Raw genomic sequence first — 20165 nt, forward strand, 5'->3', positions numbered from 1 at the left:
AATGGCCAATTTTGTGTACCTGGTAGCCACTTTACGGCATCTCTCTTATACCAGGTCCTACGCTTGCCTTACCTCGCTGAGAATAAACGTCTACATCTGAATGGGTACATGTGAAACCTCTTCCTAGACTAACATTCTCTCTCTCTATGGAGGGGTATTGGACCTGGTATAAGAGAGATGCCGTAAAGTGGCTACCAGGTACACATAAAATTGGCCATTTTTATGCGCTAAACGCTCTCATTATTCATATTTCTAGTGCAGTAATGCAGTTCAAATTTCGTATTTCAAGTTTGTATGTTCTAGCGCTGCAGTGTGCTGCCTTATTTATTTAACTATATACGAGTTGGCGACTCTAGGTTCAGCACCTGTTCACACTTAGTCTATGTTTGGATGTGCAGGTCAGATTTTTGAAATGTATTCTCTAGCCTTCTGATCGTGCACTCCGCCTTCTAGCCACAGGTGTTTTAATTACAGCAGGTCCAATACCCCTCCATAGAGAGAGAGAGAATTTTAGTCTAGGAAGAGGTTTCACATGTACCCATTCAGATATAGACGTTTATTCTCAGCGAGGTAAGGCAAGCGTAGGACCTGGTATAAGAGAGATGCCGTAAAGTGGCTACCAGGTACACATAAAATTGGCCATTTTTATGCGCTAAACGCTCTCATTTTTCATATTTCTAGTGCAGTAATGCAGTTCAAATTTCGTATTTCAAGTTTGTATGTTCTAGCGCTGCAGTGTGCTGCCTTATTTATTTAATTATTGAACCAAAACTCAGGCCCAGTGTATAACACTACACAATGTAAGTGGCAGAATGTGGCTGGCTGATATACGACCTTTGTAGCTGTAGTGTCATCTTTCCTATGGTTACATTCAGGGGTGGACAGAGGCAGACATGTTATTGGTGGAATTGTGCAACTGCACATTGGCCAAGAAGTAAGGGGACCCATTTCCACCTTCAATGCATATGAAATTGTGCTTTTTGATGAGTTATTGGTCTGATCATTAGCATAAAGACAGAATATAACATTTCTGCACAACAAAACCATTAATATGAGGCATTCAGGTAGGACAAGCTTAACATTTCTATTACCTGTATGCCCATATTAATAGGTTATATATGTCTCGGGGGTGACAGATTCCCAATGAGGCATAAACACACATATATTAATTCTTATCTATCTAATAGGATGACGACAGCTGTCCAGACCTGCATCCCACCACAAGAAACACTCTGGAGTAATCACGCGAGAATGCTAAAATCCTCAGTGACATAGTGAGGGGTTGCGCACCCTCTTCTTCTCTGAGGCTATTTACTCATCTAAGAGTGCTACTCAAACTGATGGGGTGCAGCTGTGGGACCCTATTTTCAGAGATGATGTCCTCCACCCAAGTCTCAAAAAGCTGGAAGGGTCTTCAGGAGAGGTGAGAAGTCGAGCTAGGCTATCAGACGGTCACCTTTGTAGCTGTAGTGTCATCTTTCCTATGGTTACATTCAGGGGTGGACAGAGGCAGATATGTTACTGGTGAAATTGTGCAACTGCACATTGGCCAAGAAGTAAGGGGACCCATTTCCACCTTCAAAGCATATGAAATTTGTTATGAAAGGTAATTCAGTACCACAATGGACATAGAGGTCAGCGCACATACAGTGACCTGGCAATAACCCAAAAAACAAGAACGAGCTCTGAGACGTGGGAACTCTGTTGACCGCAATCCCTAATCCTCTCCAACCACACTAAAGGCAGCCGTGGATTGCGCCTAACGCTCCCTATGCAACTCGGCACGGCCTGAGAAACTAGCTAGCCTGAAGATAGAAAATAAGCCTACCTTGCCTCAGAGAAATACCCCAAAGGAAAAGGCAGCCCCCACATATAATGACTGTGAGTTAAGATGAAAAGACAAACGTAGAGATGAAATAGATTTAGCAAAGTGAGGCCCAACTTTCTGAACAGAGCGAGGATAGGAAAGGTAACTTTGCGGTCAACACAAAACCCTACAAAAAACAACGCAAAGGGGGCAAAAAGACCCTCCGTACCGAACTAACGGCACGGAGGTACACCCTCTGCATCCCAGAGCTTCCAGCAAGCAGAAAAAAAACAAATTGACAAGCTGGACAGAAAAAAACAGCAAACAAATAGCAAAGAGGAACTTAGCTATGCAGAGCAGCAGGCCACAGGAACGATCCAGGAGGAAACAGGTCCAATACTAGAACATTGACTGGAGGCCAGGATCAAAGCACTAGGTGGAGTTAAATAGAGCAGCACCTAACGACTTCCCCACATCACCTGAGGATGGAAACTCAGAAGCCGCAGTACCACTTTCCTCCACCAACGGAAGCTCACAGAGAGAACCAGCCGAAGTACCACTTGTGACCACAGGAGGGAGCTCTGCCACAGAATTCACAACAGTACCCCCCCTTGAGGAGGGGTCACCGACCCCTCACCAGAGCTCCCAGGACGACCAGGATGAGCCATATGAAAGGCACGAACAAGATCGGGAGCATGGACATCAGAGGCAAAGACCCAGGAATTATCTTCCTGAGCATAACCCTTCCACTTAACCAGATACTGGAGTTTCCGCCTTGAAACACGAGAATCCAAAATCTTCTCCACAATATACTCCAACTCCCCCTCCACCAAAACCGGGGCAGGAGGATCAACAGATGGAACCATAGGTGCCACGTATCTCCGCAACAATGACCTATGGAATACGTTATGTATGGAAAAAGAATCTGGAAGGGTCAGACGAAAAGACACAGGATTAAGAACCTCAGAAATCCTATACGGACCAATAAAACGAGGTTTAAACTTAGGAGAGGAAACCTTCATAGGAATATGACGAGAAGATAACCAAACCAAGTCCCCAACCCGAAGTCGGGGACCCACACAGCGTCTGCGATTAGCGAAACGTTGAGCCTTCTCCTGGGACAAAGTCAAATTGTCCACTACATGAGTCCAAATCTGCTGCAACCTGTCCACCATAGTATCCACACCAGGACAGTCCGAAGACTCAACCTGCCCTGAAGAGAAATGAGGATGGAACCCAGAGTTGCAGAAAAACGGTGAAACCAAGGTAGCCGAGCTGGCCCGATTATTAAGGGCGAACTCAGCCAAAGGCAAAAAGGACACCCAGTCTGTTGTGAATTCTGTGGCAGAGCTCCCTCCTGTGGTCACAAGTGGTACTTCGGCTGATTCTCTCTGGGAGCTTCCATTTGTGGAGGAAAATGGTACTGCGGCTTCTGAGTTTCCTCCCTCAGGTGATCTGGTGAGGTCGTTAGGTGCTTCTCTACTTAACTCCACCTAATGCTTTGATCCTGGCTTCCTGTCAATGTTCCAGTGTTGGACTTGTTCATCCCTGGATCATTCCTGTGGCCTGCTGCTCTGCTTAGCTAAGTTCTTCTTTGCTATTTGTTTGCTATTTTTTCTGTCCAGCTTGTTTATTTTGTTGCTGGAAGCTCTGGGACGCAAAGGGTGTACCTCCGTGCCGTTAGTTCGGTACGGAGGGTCTTTTTGCCCCCTTAGCGTGGTTTTCATTAGGGTTTTGTGTAGACCGCAAAGTTATCTTTCCTATCCTCGCTCTGTTAAGAAAGTCGGGCCTCACTTTGCTGAATCTATTTCATATCTACGTTTGTCTTTTCATCTTAACTCACAGTCATTATATGTGGGGGGCTGCCTTTTCCTTTGGGGTATTTCTCTGAGGCAAGGTAGGCTTATTTTCTATCTTCAGGCTAGTTAGTTTCTCAGGCTGTGCCGAGTTGCATAGGCAGAGTTAGGCGCAATCCACGGCTGCCTCTAGTGTTGTTTGGAGAGGATTAGGGATTGCGGTCTGCAGAGTTCCCACGTCTCAGAGCTCGTTCTATGATTTTGGGTTATTGTCAGATCTGTTGTGAATTCTGTGGCTGAATTCACTCCTGTGGTCACAAGTGGTACTGCAGCTTCTGAGCTTCCTTCCTCAGGTGTTCTGGTGAGCTCATTAGCTGCTTCGTTACTTAACTCCACCTGATGCTGCTATCCTTGCTCCTAGTCAATGTTCCAGTGTTGGATCTGAGCTTCTCCTGATTGTTCCTGTGACCTGCTGCTCTGTATAGCTAAGTGCTTTTTTGCTATTTTGTTGCCTTTTTTCTGTCCAGCTTGTCTTTTGTTTTGCTGGAAGCTCTGAGACGCAAAGGGTGTACCGCCGTGCCGTTAGTCCGGCACGGTGGGTCTTTTTTGCCCCTTTGCGTGGGTTTTGCTTTAGGGTTTTTTGTAGACTGCAAAGTTCGCTTTACTGTCCTCGCTCTGTCTAAGAATATCGGGCCCCACTTTGCTGAATCTATTTCATCCCTACGTTTTGTCTTTTCATCTTACTCACAGTCATTATATGTGGGGGGCTGCCTTTTCCTTTGGGGTATTTCTCTGGGGGCAAGTCAGGCCTATTTTTCTATCTTCAGGCTAGCTAGTTTCTTAGGCTGTGCCGAGTTGCATAGGTAGTGGTTAGGCGCAATCCACAGCCACTTTTAGTTGTGTTTAGGATAGGATCAGGTGTGCAGTCTACAGAGCTCGTTCTTTTGTTTTTGGGTATTTGTCAGATCACTGTGTGCGCTCTGATCGCTAGGCACACTGTGTCTCTGGATTGCCTTCATTACACCTTTCATTAGCAGACATAACAGTACTAGGAGCCCACTAATGATTCTCAATAGAGGGAAAGAAAAAGTTCTGACATCATTTTTTTTTTTTCTCTGCTCTGTGTTCACTTTTTTTTTTTTTTTTTTTTTCCCCTAGACATTTGGGTGTTTCTGGACACAGGTGTGGACATGGATTTTCAGGGTCTGTGCTCTTCAATGGATAATCTCGTTATAAATGTACAAAAGATTCAAGATACAATTGATCAGAAATCTATGTTAGAACCAAGAATTCCTATTCCTGATTTGTTTTTTGGAGATAGAACTAAGTTTCCAAGTTTCAAAAATAATTGTAAGCTATTTCTGGCCTTGAAACCTCATTCTTCTGGTAATCCTATTCAACAGGTTTTGATTATTATTTCTTTTTTGCGCGGCGACCCTCAAGACTGGGCATTTTCTCTTGCGCCAGGAGACCCTGCATTGAGTAGTGTCGATGCGTTTTTCCTGGCACTCGGATTACTGTACGATGAGCCTAATTCAGTGGATCAGGCTGAGAAAAATTTGCTGGCTTTGTGCCAGGGTCAGGATGATATAGAAGTATATTGTCAGAAATTTAGGAAATGGTCAGTACTCACTCAGTGGAATGAATCTGCGCTGGCAGCTTTGTTCAGAAAGGGTCTCTCTGAGGCTCTTAAGGATGTCATGGTGGGATTTCCTATGCCTGCTGGTTTGAATGAGTCTTTGTCTTTAGCCATTCAGATCGGTAGACGCTTGCGCAAGCGTAAATCTGTGCACCATTTGGCGGTACTGCCTGAGGTTAAACCTGAGCCTATGCAGTGCGATAGGACTATGACCAGAGTGGAACGGCAGGAATACAGACGTCTGAATGGGCTATGTTTCTACTGTGGTGATTCCACTCATGCTATTTCTGATTGTCCTAAGCGCACTAAGCGGTCCGCTAGGTCTGCCGTCATTGGTACTGTACAGTCCAAATTCCTTCTGTCCATTACCTTGATATGCTCTTTGTCGTCGTTTTCTGTCATGGCGTTTGTGGATTCAGGCGCTGCCCTAAATCTGATGGATTTGGATTATGCTAAACGTTGTGGGTTTTTCTTGGAGCCTTTGCGGTGTCCTATTCCATTGAGAGGAATTGATGCTACACCTTTGGCCAAGAATAAACCTCAGTACTGGGCCCAGCTGACCATGTGCATGGCTCCTGCACATCAGGAAGTTATTCGCTTTCTGGTGTTGCATAATCTGCATGATGTGGTCGTGTTGGGGTTGCCATGGCTACAAACCCATAATCCAGTATTGGATTGGAATTCCATGTCGGTATCCAGCTGGGGTTGTCAGGGGGTACATGGTGATGTTCCATTTTTGTCGATTTCGTCATCCACCCCTTCTGAGGTCCCAGAGTTCTTGTCTGATTATCAGGATGTATTTGAAGAGCCCAAGTCCGATGCCCTACCTCCGCATAGGGATTGTGATTGTGCTATCAATTTGATTCCTGGTAGTAAATTCCCTAAAGGTCGATTATTTAATTTATCCGTGCCCGAACACGCCGCTACGCGCAGTTATGTGAAGGAATCCCTAGAGAAGGGACATATTCGCCCATCGTCATCACCACTGGGAGCAGGGTTCTTCTTTGTAGCTAAGAAGGATGGTTCGCTGAGACCGTGTATTGATTACCGCCTTCTTAATAAGATCACTGTTAAATTTCAGTATCCCTTGCCATTGTTATCTGACTTGTTTGCTCGGATTAAGGGGGCTAGTTGGTTCACTAAGATAGATCTTCGTGGTGCGTATAATCTGGTGAGAATCAGGCAAGGAGATGAATGGAAAACTGCATTCAATACGCCCGAGGGTCATTTTGAGTATCTAGTGATGCCGTTCGGACTTGCCAATGCTCCATCAGTGTTTCAATCCTTTATGCATGACATCTTCCGTGAGTACCTGGATAAATTCCTGATTGTTTACTTGGATGACATTTTGATCTTCTCAGATGATTGGGAGTCTCATGTGAAGCAGGTCAGAATGGTTTTTCAGGTCCTGCGTGCTAACTCTTTGTTTGTGAAGGGATCAAAGTGTCTCTTCGGTGTGCAGAAAGTTTCATTTTTGGGATTCATCTTTTCCCCTTCTACTATCGAGATGGATCCAGTTAAGGTCCAAGCCATCCAGGATTGGATTCAGCCGACATCTCTGAAAAGTCTGCAAAAGTTCCTGGGCTTTGCTAATTTTTATCGTCGCTTCATCTGTAATTTTTCTAGCATTGCCAAACCATTGACCGATTTGACCAAGAAGGGTGCTGATTTGGTCAATTGGTCTTCTGCTGCTGTGGAAGCTTTTCAGGAGTTGAAGCGTCGTTTTTGTTCTGCCCCTGTGTTGTGTCAGCCAGATGTTTCTCTTCCGTTCCAGGTCGAGGTTGATGCTTCTGAGATTGGAGCAGGGGCGGTTTTGTCACAGAGAGGTTCTGATTGCTCAGTGATGAAACCATGTGCTTTCTTTTCCAGGAAGTTTTCGCCCGCTGAGCGTAATTATGATGTGGGCAACCGAGAGTTGCTGGCCATGAAGTGGGCATTCGAGGAGTGGCGTCATTGGCTTGAAGGAGCTAAGCATCGCGTGGTGGTATTGACTGATCATAAGAACTTGACTTATCTCGAGTCTGCCAAGCGCTTGAATCCTAGACAGGCCCGTTGGTCGTTATTTTTTGCCCGCTTCGACTTTGTGATTTCGTACCTTCCGGGCTCTAAAAATGTGAAGGCGGATGCTCTGTCTAGGAGTTTTGTGCCCGACTCTCCGGGTTTATCTGAGCCAGCGGGTATCCTCAAGGAAGGAGTCATTGTGTCTGCCATCTCCCCTGATTTGCGGCGGGTGCTGCAAAAATTTCAGGCGAATAAACCTGATCGTTGTCCAGCGGAGAAACTGTTCGTCCCTGATAGGTGGACTAATAAACTTATCTCTGAACTTCATTGTTCGGTGTTGGCTGGTCATCCTGGAATCTTTGGTACCAGAGAGTTAGTGGCTAGATCCTTCTGGTGGCCATCTCTGTCACGGGATGTACGTACTTTTGTGCAGTCCTGTGGGATTTATGCTAGGGCTAAGCCCTCCTGTTCTCGTGCCAGTGGGTTGCTTTTGCCCTTGCCGGTCCCAAAGAGGCCTTGGACACATATTTCGATGGATTTCATTTCTGACCTTCCCGTTTCTCAAAAGATGTCAGTCATTTGGGTGGTCTGTGATCGCTTTTCTAAAATGGTCCATCTGGTGCCCTTGGCTAAATTGCCTTCCTCCTCTGATTTGGTACCTTTGTTCTTTCAGCATGTGGTTCGGTTGCATGGCATTCCTGAGAATATTGTTTCTGACAGAGGTTCCCAGTTTGTTTCAAGGTTCTGGCGAGCCTTTTGTGGTAGGATGGGCATTGACCTATCCTTTTCCTCGGCTTTCCATCCTCAGACTAATGGCCAGACCGAACGAACCAATCAGACCTTGGAAACATATCTGAGATGTTTTGTTTCTGCAGACCAGGATGATTGGGTGTCCTTTTTGCCGTTGGCTGAGTTCGCCCTTAATAATCGGGCCAGCTCGGCTACCTTGGTTTCTCCATTTTTCTGCAATTCTGGGTTCCATCCTCGTTTCTCTTCAGGACAGGTTGAGTCTTCGGACTGTCCTGGTGTGGATTCTGTGGTGGACAGGTTGCAGCAGATCTGGACTCAGGTAGTGGACAATTTGACCTTGTCCCAGGAGAAGGCTCAACTTTTCGCTAATCGCAGACGCCGTGTGGGTCCCCGACTTCATGTTGGGGATCTGGTTTGGTTATCTTCTCGTCATATTCCTATGAAGGTTTCCTCTCCTAAATTTAAACCTCGTTTTATTGGTCCGTATAGGATTTCTGAGGTTCTCAATCCTGTGTCTTTTCGTCTGACCCTCCCAGACTCCTTTTCCATACATAATGTATTCCTTAGGTCATTGTTGCGGAGATACGTGGCACCTATGGTTCCATCTGTTGAGCCTCCTGCCCCGGTTTTGGTGGAGGGGGAATTGGAGTATATTGTGGAGAAGATTTTGGATTCTCGTGTTTCTAGACGGAAACTCCAGTATCTGGTTAAATGGAAGGGTTATGCTCAGGAAGATAATTCCTGGGTTTTTGCCTCTGATGTTCATGCTCCCGATCTTGTTCGTGCCTTTCATGCGGCTCATCCTGGTAGGCCTGGGGGCTCTGGTGAGGGTTCGGTGACCCCTCCTCAAGGGGGGGGGAGTACTGTTGTGAATTCTGTGGCTGAATTCACTCCTGTGGTCACAAGTGGTACTGCAGCTTCTGAGCTTCCTTCCTCAGGTGTTCTGGTGAGCTCATTAGCTGCTTCGTTACTTAACTCCACCTGATGCTGCTATCCTTGCTCCTAGTCAATGTTCCAGTGTTGGATCTGAGCTTCTCCTGATTGTTCCTGTGACCTGCTGCTCTTTATAGCTAAGTGCTTTTTTGCTATTTTGTTGCCTTTTTTCTGTCCAGCTTGTCTTTTGTTTTGCTGGAAGCTCTGAGACGCAAAGGGTGTACCGCCGTGCCGTTAGTCCGGCACGGTGGGTCTTTTTTGCCCCTTTGCGTGGGTTTTGCTTTAGGGTTTTTTGTAGACTGCAAAGTTCGCTTTACTGTCCTCGCTCTGTCTAAGAATATCGGGCCCCACTTTGCTGAATCTATTTCATCCCTACGTTTTGTCTTTTCATCTTACTCACAGTCATTATATGTGGGGGGCTGCCTTTTCCTTTGGGGTATTTCTCTGGGGGCAAGTCAGGCCTATTTTTCTATCTTCAGGCTAGCTAGTTTCTTAGGCTGTGCCGAGTTGCATAGGTAGTGGTTAGGCGCAATCCACAGCCACTTTTAGTTGTGTTTAGGATAGGATCAGGTGTGCAGTCTACAGAGTTTCCACGTCTCAGAGCTCGTTCTTTTGTTTTTGGGTATTTGTCAGATCACTGTGTGCGCTCTGATCGCTAGGCACACTGTGTCTCTGGATTGCCTTCATTACACGTTTCATTAGCAGACATAACACAGATCACTGTATGTGCTCTGACCGCTATGTTCATTGTGGTACTGAATTGCCTCTCATAACACCAGTCATCCTGATCAGCATAAACAAAGCATCTCAGATATGTTTCCAAGGTCTGATTGGTTCGTTCGGTCTGGCCATTAGTCTGAGGATGGAAAGCCGAGGAAAAAGACAAGTCAATGCCCATCCTACCACAAAAGGCTCGCCAAAACCTCGAAACAAACTGGGAACCTCTGTCAGAAACGATATTCTCTGGAATGCCATGTAAACGAACCACATGCTGGAAAAACAATGGCACCAAATCAGAGGAGGAAGGCAATTTAGACAAGGGTACCAAATGGATCATCTTAGAGAAGCGATCACAGACCACCCAAATGACTGACATCTTTTGAGAGACGGGAAGATCTGAAATAAAATCCATAGAGATATGTGTCCAAGGTCTCTTCGGGACCGGCAAGGGCAAAAGCAACCCACTGGCACGAGAACAGCATGGCTTAGCCCGAGCACAAATCCCACAGGACTGCACAAAAGTACGCACATCCCGTGACAGAGATGGCCACCAAAAGGATCTAGCCACTAACTCTCTGGTACCAAAGATTCCAGGATGACCAGCCAACACCGAACAATGAACCTCAGAGATAACTTTATTCGTCCACCTATCAGGGACAAACAGTTTCTCCGCTGGGCAACGATCAGGTTTATTAGCCTGAAATTTTTGCAGCACCCGCCGCAAATCAGGGGAGATGGCAGACACAATTACTCCCTCTTTGAGGATACCCGCCGGCTCAGATACACCCGGAGAGTCGGGCACAAAATTCCTAGACAGAGCATCCGCCTTCACATTTTTAGAGCCCGGAAGGTATGAAATCACAAAGTCAAAACGGGCAAAAAACAACGACCAACGAGCTTGTCTAGGATTCAACCGCTTGGCGGACTCGAGATAAGTCAAGTTCTTATGATCAGTCAAGACCACCACGCGATGCTTAGCTCCTTCAAGCCAATGACACCACTCCTCGAATGCCCACTTCATGGCCAGCAACTCTCGATTGCCCACATCATAATTTCGCTCAGCAGGCGAAAACTTCCTGGAAAAGAAGGCGCATGGTTTCATCACCGAGCAATCAGAACTTCTCTGCGACAAAACAGCCCCTGCTCCAATCTCAGAAGCATCAACCTCGACCTGGAACGGAAGCGAAACATCTGGTTGACACAACACAGGGGCAGAAGAAAAACGACGCTTCAACTCTTGAAAAGCTTGCAACGCAGCAGAAGACCAATTGACCAAATCAGCACCTTTCTTGGTCAAATCGGTCAATGGTTTAGCAATACTAGAAAAATTGCAGATGAAGCGACGATAAAAATTAGTAAAGCCCAGGAACTTTTGCAGACTTTTCAGAGATGTCGGCTGAGTCCAATTATGGATGGCTTGGACCTTAACAGGGTCCATCTCGATAGTAGAAGGGGAAAAGATGAACCCCAAAAATGAAACCTTCTGAACACCAAAGAGACACTTTGATCCCTTTACAAACAAAGAATTAGCACGCAGGACCTGAAACACCGTTCTGACCTGCTTCACATGAGACTCCCAATCATCCGAGAAGATCAAAATGTCATCTAAGTACACAATCAGGAATTTATCCAGGTACTCTCGGAAGATGTCATGCATTAAGGACTGAAACACTGATGGAGCATTGGCAAGTCCGAATGGCATTACTAGATACTCAAAATGGCCCTCGGGCGTATTAAATGCAGTTTTCCACTCATCGCCTCGTTTAATACGCACAAGATTATACGCACCACGAAGATCTATCTTGGTGAACCAACTAGCCCCCTTAATCCGAGCAAACAAATCAGATAACAATGGCAAGGGGTACTGAAATTTAACCGTGATCTTATTTAGAAGGCGGTAATCTATACAAGGTCTCAGTGAACCATCCTTCTTGGCTACAAAAAAGAACCCTGCTCCTAATGGCGACGATGACGGGCGAATATGCCCCTTATCCAAAGACTCCTTTACATAACTCCGCATAGCGGCGTGCTCAGGCACAGATAAATTAAACAGTCGACCTTTTGGGAATTTACTACCAGGAATCAAATCGATAGCACAATCACAATCCCTATGCGGAGGTAGGGTATCGGACTTGGGCTCATCAAATAAATCCCGGTAATCAGACAAGAACTCAGGAACCTCAGAAGGGGTGGATGACGAAATAGTCAGAAATGGGACATCACCATGTACCCCCTGACAACCCCAGCTGGACACAGACATGGATTTCCAATCTAATACTGGATTATGGACTTGTAGCCATGGCAACCCCAACACGACCACATCATGCAGATTATGCAACACCAGAAAGCGAATAACCTCCTGATGTGCAGGAGCCATGCACATGGTCAGCTGGGTCCAGTACTGAGGCTTATTCTTGGCCAAAGGCGTAGCATCAATTCCTCTCAATGGAATAGGACACTGCAAGGGCTCCAAGAAAAACCCACAACGCCTAGCATACTCCAAGTCCATCAAATTCAGAGCAGCGCCTGAGTCCACAAATGCCATGACAGAATACGATGACAAAGAGCAGATCAAGGTAACAGACAGAAGAAATTTTGACTGTACCGTACCAATGGTGGCAGACCTAGCGAACCGCTTAGTGCGCTTAGGACAATCAGAGATAGCATGAGTGGAATCACCACAGTAGAAACACAGCCCATTCAGACGTCTGTGTTCTTGCCGTTCAACTCTGGTCAAAGTCCTATCGCACTGCATAGGTTCAGGTTTAAGCTCAGGTAATACCGCCAAATGGTGCACAGATTTACGCTCGCGCAAGCGTCGACCGATCTGAATGGCCAAAGACATAGACTCATTCAGACCAGCAGGCATAGGAAATCCCACCATGACATCCTTAAGTGCTTCAGAGAGACCTTTTCTGAAAATAGCTGCGAGCGCACCTTCATTCCACTGAGTGAGTACGGACCACTTTCTAAATTTCTGACAATATACCTCTATTTCATCCTGACCCTGACACAGAGCCAGCAAATTCTTCTCTGCCTGATCCACAGAATTAGGCTCATCGTACAGCAATCCGAGCGCCAGGAAAAATGCATCGATATTACTTAATGCAGGATCTCCTGACGCAAGAGAAAATGCCCAGTCCTGAGGGTCGCCACGCAAAAAAGAAATAACGATCCTAACTTGTTGAACTGGGTCACCAGAGGAGCGAGGTTTCAAAGCCAGAAATAGTTTACAATTATTTTTGAAACTCAGAAGTTTAGTTCTATCTCCAAAAAACAAATCAGGAATAGGAATTCTCGGTTCTAACATAGAATTCTGAACCACAAAGTCTTGAATACTTTGTACTCTTGCCGTGAGCTGATCCACACATGAAGACAGACCTTTAATGTCCATTGCTACACCTGTGTCCTGAACCACCCAAATGTCTAGGGGAAAAAAAAGGCAAAACACAGTGCAAAGAAAAAAAAATGGTCTCAGAACTTCTTTTTACCCTCTATTGGGAATCATTAGTAACATAGTAACATAGTAACATAGTTAGTAAGGCCGAAAAAAGACATTTGTCCATCCAGTTCAGCCTATATTCCATTATAATAAATCCCCAGATCTACGTCCTTCTACAGAACCTAATTGTATGATACAATATTGTTCTGTTCCAGGAAGACATCCAGGCCTCTATTGAACCCCTCGACTGAGTTCACCATCACCACCTCCTCAGGCAAGCAATTCCAGATTCTCACTGCCCTAACAGTAAAGAATCCTCTTCTATGTTGGTGGAAAAACCTTCTCTCCTCCAGACGCAAAGAATGCCCCCTTGTGCCTGTCACCTTCCTTGGTATAAACAGATCTTCAGCGAGATATTTGTATTGTCCCCTTATATACTTATACATGGTTATTAGATCGCCCCTCAGTCGTCTTTTTTCTAGACTAAATAATCCTAATTTCGCTAATCTATCTGGGTATTGTAGTTCTCCCATCCCCTTTATTAATTTTGTTGCCCTCCTTTGTACTCTCTCTAGTTCCATTATATCCTTCCTGAGCACCGGTGCCCAAAACTGGACACAGTACTCCATGTGCGGTCTAACTAGGAATTTGTACAGAGGCAGTATAATGCTCTCATCATGTGTATCCAGACCTCTTTTAATGCACCCCATGATCCTGTTTGCCTTGGCAGCTGCTGCCTGGCACTGGCTGCTCCAGGTAAGTTTATCATTAACTAGGATCCCCAAGTCCTTCTCCCTGTCAGATTTACCCAGTGGTTTCCCATTCAGTGTGTAATGGTGACATTGATTCCTTCTTCCCATGTGTATAACCTTACATTTATCATTGTTAAACCTCATCTGCCACCTTTCAGCCCAAGTTTCCAACTTATCCAGATCCATCTGTAGCAGAATACTATCTTCTCTTGTATTAACTGCTTTACATAGTTTTGTATCATCTGCAAATATCGATATTTTACTGTGTAAACCTTCTACCAGATCATTAATGAATATGTTGAAGAGAACAGGTCCCAATACTGACCCCTGCGGTACCCCACTGGTCACAGCGACCCAGTTAGAGACTATACCATTTATAACCACCCTCTGCTTTCTATCACTAAGCCAGTTACTAACCCATTTACACACATTTTCCCCCAGACCAAGCATTCTCATTTTGTGTTCCAACCTCTTGTGCGGCACGGTATCAAATGCTTTGGAAAAATCGAGATATACCACGTCCAATGACTCACCGTGGTCCAGCTTATAGCTTACGTCTTCATAAAAACTGATTAGATTGGTTTGACAGGAGCGATTTCTCATAAACCCATGCTGATATGGAGTTAAACAGTTATTCTCATTGAGATAATCCAGAATAACATCCCTCAGAAACCCTTCAAATATTTTACCAACAATAGAGGTTAGACTTACTGGCCTATAATTTCCAGGTTCACTTTTAGAGCCCTTTTTGAATATTGGCACCACATTTGCTATGCGCCAATCCTGCGGAACAGACCCTGTCGCTATAGAGTCCCTAAAAATAAGAAATAATGGTTTATCTATTACATTACTTAGTTCTCTTAGTACTCGTGGGTGTATGCCATCCGGACCCGGAGATTTATCTATTTTAATCTTATTTAGCCGGTTTCGCACCTCTTCTTGGGTTAGATTGGTGACCCTTAATATAGGGTTTTCATTGTTTCTTGGGATTTCACCTAGCAATTCATTTTCGACCGTGAATACCGTGGAGAAGAAGGTGTTTAATATGTTAGCTTTTTCCTCGTCATCTACAACCATTCTTTCCTCACTATTTTTTAAGGGGCCTACATTTTCAGTTTATATTCTTTTACTATTGATATAGTTGAAGAACAGTTTGGGATTAGTTTTACTCTCCTTAGCAATGTGCTTCTCTGTTTCCTTTTTGGCAGCTTTAATTAGTTTTTTAGATAAAGTATTTTTCTTCCTATAGTTTTTTAGAGCTTCAATGGTGCCATCCTGCTTTAGTAGTGCAAATGCTTTCTTTTTACTGTTAATTGCCTGTCTTACTTCTTTGTTTAGCCACATTGGGTTTTTCCTATTTCTAGTCCTTTTATTCCCACAAGGTATAAACCGCTTACACTGCCTATTTAGGATGTTCTTAAACATTTCCCATTTATTATCTGTATTCTTATTTCTGAGGATGTTGTCCCAGTCTACCAGATTAAGGGCATCTCTAAGCTGGTCAAACTTTGCCTTCCTAAAGTTCAGTGTTTTTGTGACTCCCTGACAAGTCCCCCTAGTGAAAGACAGGTGAAACTGTACAATATTGTGGTCGCTATTTCCTAGATGCCTGACCACCTGCAGATTTGTTATTCTGTCAGGTCTATTAGATAGTATTAGGTCTAAAAGTGCTGCTCCTCTGGTTGGATTCTGCACCAATTGTGAAAGATAATTTTTCTTGGTTATTAGCAGAAACCTGTTGCCTTTATGGGTTTCACAGGTTTCTGTTTCCCAGTTAATATCCGGGTAGTTAAAGTCCCCCATAACCAGGACCTCATTATGGGTTGCAGCTTCATCTATCTGCTTTAGAAGTAGACTTTCCATGGTTTCTGTTATATTTGGGGGTTTGTAACAGACCCCAGTGAGAATTTTGTTACCATTTTTCCCTCCATGAATTTCGACCCATATGGACTCGACATCCTCATTTCCTTCGCTAATATCCTCCCTTAAAGTGGACTTTAGACAAGACTTTACATAGAGACAAACCCCTCCTACTCTCCGAAGTTACAATCCTTTCTAAACAGTACTTTTGGCCTCCAGTACTGTTATGAAAGGTAATTCAGTACCACAATGGACATAGAGGTCAGCGCACATACAGTGACCTGGCAATAACCCAAACAACAAGAACGAGCTCTGAGACGTGGGAACTCTGTTGACCGCAATCCCTAATCCTCTCCAACCACACTAAAGGCAGCCGTGGATTGCGCCTAACGCTCCCTATGCAACTCGGCACGGCCTGAGAAACTAGCTAGCCTGAAGATAGAAAATAAGCCTACCTTGCCTCAGAGAAATACCCCAAAGGAAAAGGCAGCCCCCACATATAATGACTGTGAGTTAAGATGAAAAGACAAACGTAGAGATGAAATAGATTTAGCAAAGTGAGGCCCAACTTTCTGAACAGAGCGACGATAGGAAAGGTAACTTTGCGGTCAACACAAAACCCTACAAAAACCACGCAAAGGGGGCAAAAAGACCCTCCGTACCGAACTAACGGCACGGAGGTACACCCTCTGCGTCCCAGAGCTTCCAGCAAGCAGAAAAAAAACAAATTGACAATCTGGACAGAAAAAAACAGGAAACAAATAGCAAAGAGGAACTTAGCTATGCAGAGCAGCAGGCCACAGGAACGATCCAGGAGGAAACAGGTCCAATACTAGAACATTGACTGGAGGCCAGGATCAAAGCACTAGGTGGAGTTAAATAGAGCAGCACCTAACGACTTCCCCACATCACCTGAGGAAGGAAACTCAGAAGCCGCAGTACCACTTTCCTCCACCAACGGAAGCTCACAGAGAGAACCAGCCGAAGTACCACTTGTGACCACAGGAGGGAGCTCTGCCACAGAATTCACAATAGAAATTGTGCTTTGTGATGAGTTATTGGTCTGATCTTTAGCATAAAGACAGAATATAACATTTCTCTACAACAAAACCATTAATATGAGGCATTCAGGTAGGACAAGCTTAACATTTCTATTACCTGTATGCCCATATTAATAGGTTATATATGTCTCGGGGGGTGACAGATTCCCAATGAGGCATAAACACACATATACTAATTCTTATCTATCTAATAGGATGAAGACAGCTGTCCAGACCTGCATCCCACCACAAGAAACACTCCGGAGTAATCACGGGAGAATGCTAAAATCCTCAGTGACATAGTGAGGGGTTGCGCACCCTCTTCTTCTCTGAGGCTATATACTCATCTAAGAGTGCTACTCAAACTGATGGGGTGCAGCTGTGGGACCCTATTTTCAGAGATGATGTCCTCCACCCAAGTCTCAAAAAGCTGGAAGGGTCTTCAGGAGAGGTGAGCAGTCGAGCTGGGCTATCAGACGGTCACCTATGTAGCTGTTGTGTCATCTTTCCTATGGTTACATTCAGGGGTGGACAGAGGCAGATATGTTACTGGTGCAATTGTGGAACTGCACATTGGCCAAGAAGTAAGGGGACCCATTTCCACCTTCAAAGCATATGAAATTGTGCTTTATGATGAGTTATTGGTCTGATCATTAGCATAAAGACAGAATATAACATTTCTGCACAACAAAACCATTAATATGAGGCATTCAGGTAGGACAATCTTAACATTTCTATTACCTGTATGCCCATATTAATAGTTTATATATGTCTCGGGGGTGACAGATTCCCAATGAGGCATAAACACACATATATTAATTCTTATCTATCTATTAGGATGACGGCAGCTGTCCAGACCTGCATCCCACCACAAGAAACACTCCGGAGTAATCACGCGAGAATGCTAAAATCCTCAGTGACATAGTGAGGGGTTGCGCACCCTCTTCTTCTCTGAGGCTATTTACTCATCTAAGAGTGCTACTCAAACTGATGGGGTGCAGCTGTGGGACCCTATTTTCAGAGATGATGTCCTCCACCCAAGTCTCAAAAAGCTGGAAGGGTCTTCAGGAGAGGTCAGTAGTCGAGCTAGGCTATCAGACGGTCACCTTTGTAGCTGTAGTGTCATCTTTCCTATGGTTACATTCAGAGGTGGACAGAGGCAGATATGTTACTGGTGGAATTGTGCAACAGCACATTGGCCAAGAAGTAAGGGGACCCATTTCCACCTTCAAAGCATATGAAATTGTGCTTTATGATGAGTTATTGGTCTGATCATTAGCAAAAAGACAGAATATAACATTTCTGCACAACAAAACCATTAATATGAGGCATTCAGGTAGGACAAGCTTAACATTTCTATTACCTGTAAGCCCATATTAATAGGTTATATATGTCACGGGGGTGACAGATTCCCAATGAGGCATAAACACACATATATTAATTCTTATCTATCTAATAGGATGACGACAGCTGTCCAGACCTAAATCCCACCACAAGAAACACTCCGGAGTAATCACAGGAGAATGCTAAAATTCTCAGTGACATAGTGAGGGGTTGCGCACCCTCTTCTTCTCTGAGGCTATTTACTCATCTAAGAGTGCTACTCAAACTGATGGGGTGCAGCTGTGGGACCCTATTTTCAGAGATGATGTTCTCCACCCAAGTCTCAAAAAGCTGAAAGGGTCTTCAGGAGAGGTGGGTAGTCGAGCTAGGCTATCAGACGGTCACCTTTGTAGCTGTAGTGTCATCTTTCCTATGGTTACATTCAGGGGTGGACAGAGGCAGACATGTTATTGGTGGAATTGTGCAACTGCACATTGGCCAAGAAGTAAGGGGACCCATTTCCACCTTCAAACCATATGAAATTGTGCTTTATGATGAGTTATTGGTCTGATCATTAGCAAAAAGACAGAATATAACATTTCTGCACAACAAAACCATTAATATGAGGCATTCAGGTAGGACAAGCTTAACATTTCTATTACCTGTATGCCCATATTAATAGGTTATATATGTCTAGGGGGTGACAGATTCCCAATGAGGCATAAACACACATATATTAATTCTTATCTATCTAATAGGATGACGACAGCTGTCCAGACCTGCATCCCACCACAAGAAACACTCCGGAGTAATCACGCGAGAATGCTAAAATCCTCAGTGACATAGTGAGGGGTTGTGCACCCTCTTCTTCTCTGAGGCTATTTACTCATCTAAGAGTGCTACTCAAACTGATAGGGTGCAGCTGTGGGACCCTATTTTCAGAGATGATGTCCTCCACCCAAGTCTCAAAAAGCTGGAAGGGTCTTCAGGAGAGGTGGGTAGTCGAGCTAGGCTATCAGACGGTCACCTTTGTAGCTGTAGTGTCATCTTTCTTATGGTTACATTTAGGGGTGGACAGAGGCAGACATGTTATTGGTGGAATTGTGCAGCTGCACATTGGCCAAGAAGTAAAGGGACCCATTTCCACCTTCAAAGCATATGAAATTGTGCTTTATGTTGAGTTATTGGTCTGATCATTAGCATAAAGACAGAATATAACATTTCTCCACAACAAAACCATTAATATGAGGCATACAAGTAGGACAAGCTTAACATTTCTATTACCTGTATGCCTATATTAATAGGTTATATATGTCTCGAGGGGTGACAGATTCCCAATGGGGCATAAACACACATATATTAATTCTTTTCTATCTAATAGGATGACGACAGCTGTCCAGACCTGCATCCCACCACAAGAACCACTCCGGAGTAATCACGGGAGAATGCTAAAATCCTCAGTGACATAGTGAGGGGTTGCACACTCTCTTCTTCTCTGAGGCTATTCACTCATCTAAGAGTGCTACTCAAACTGATGGGGTACAGCTGTGGGACCCTATTTTCAGAGATGATGTCCTCCACCCAAGTCTCAAAAAGCTGGAAGGGTCTTCAGGAGAGGTGAGTAGTCAAGCTGGGCTAACAGACGGTCACCTTTGTAGCTGTAGTGTCATCTTTCCTATGGTTACATTCAGGGGTGGACAGAGGCAGATATGTTACTGGTGAAATTGTGCAACTGCACATTGGCCAAGAAGTAAGGGGACCCATTTCCACCTTCAAAGCATATGAAATTGTGCTTTATGATAAGTTATTGGTCTGATCATTAGCATAAAGACAGAATATAACATTTCTCCACAACAAAACCATTAAAATTAGGCATTCAGGTAGGACAAGCTTAACATTTCTATTACCTGTATGCCCATATTAATAGGTTATATATGTCTCGAGAGGTGACAGATTCCCAATGAGGCATAAACACACATATATTAATTCTTATCTATCTAATAGGATGACGACAGCTGTCCAGACCTGCATCCCACCACAAGAAACACTCCGGATTAATCACGGGAGAATGCTAAAATCCTCAGTGACATAGTGAGGGGTTG

Source organism: Ranitomeya imitator, chromosome 1 (genome assembly GCF_032444005.1).
Source record: "Ranitomeya imitator isolate aRanImi1 chromosome 1, aRanImi1.pri, whole genome shotgun sequence".
Taxonomy (NCBI): Eukaryota; Metazoa; Chordata; class Amphibia; order Anura; family Dendrobatidae; genus Ranitomeya; species Ranitomeya imitator.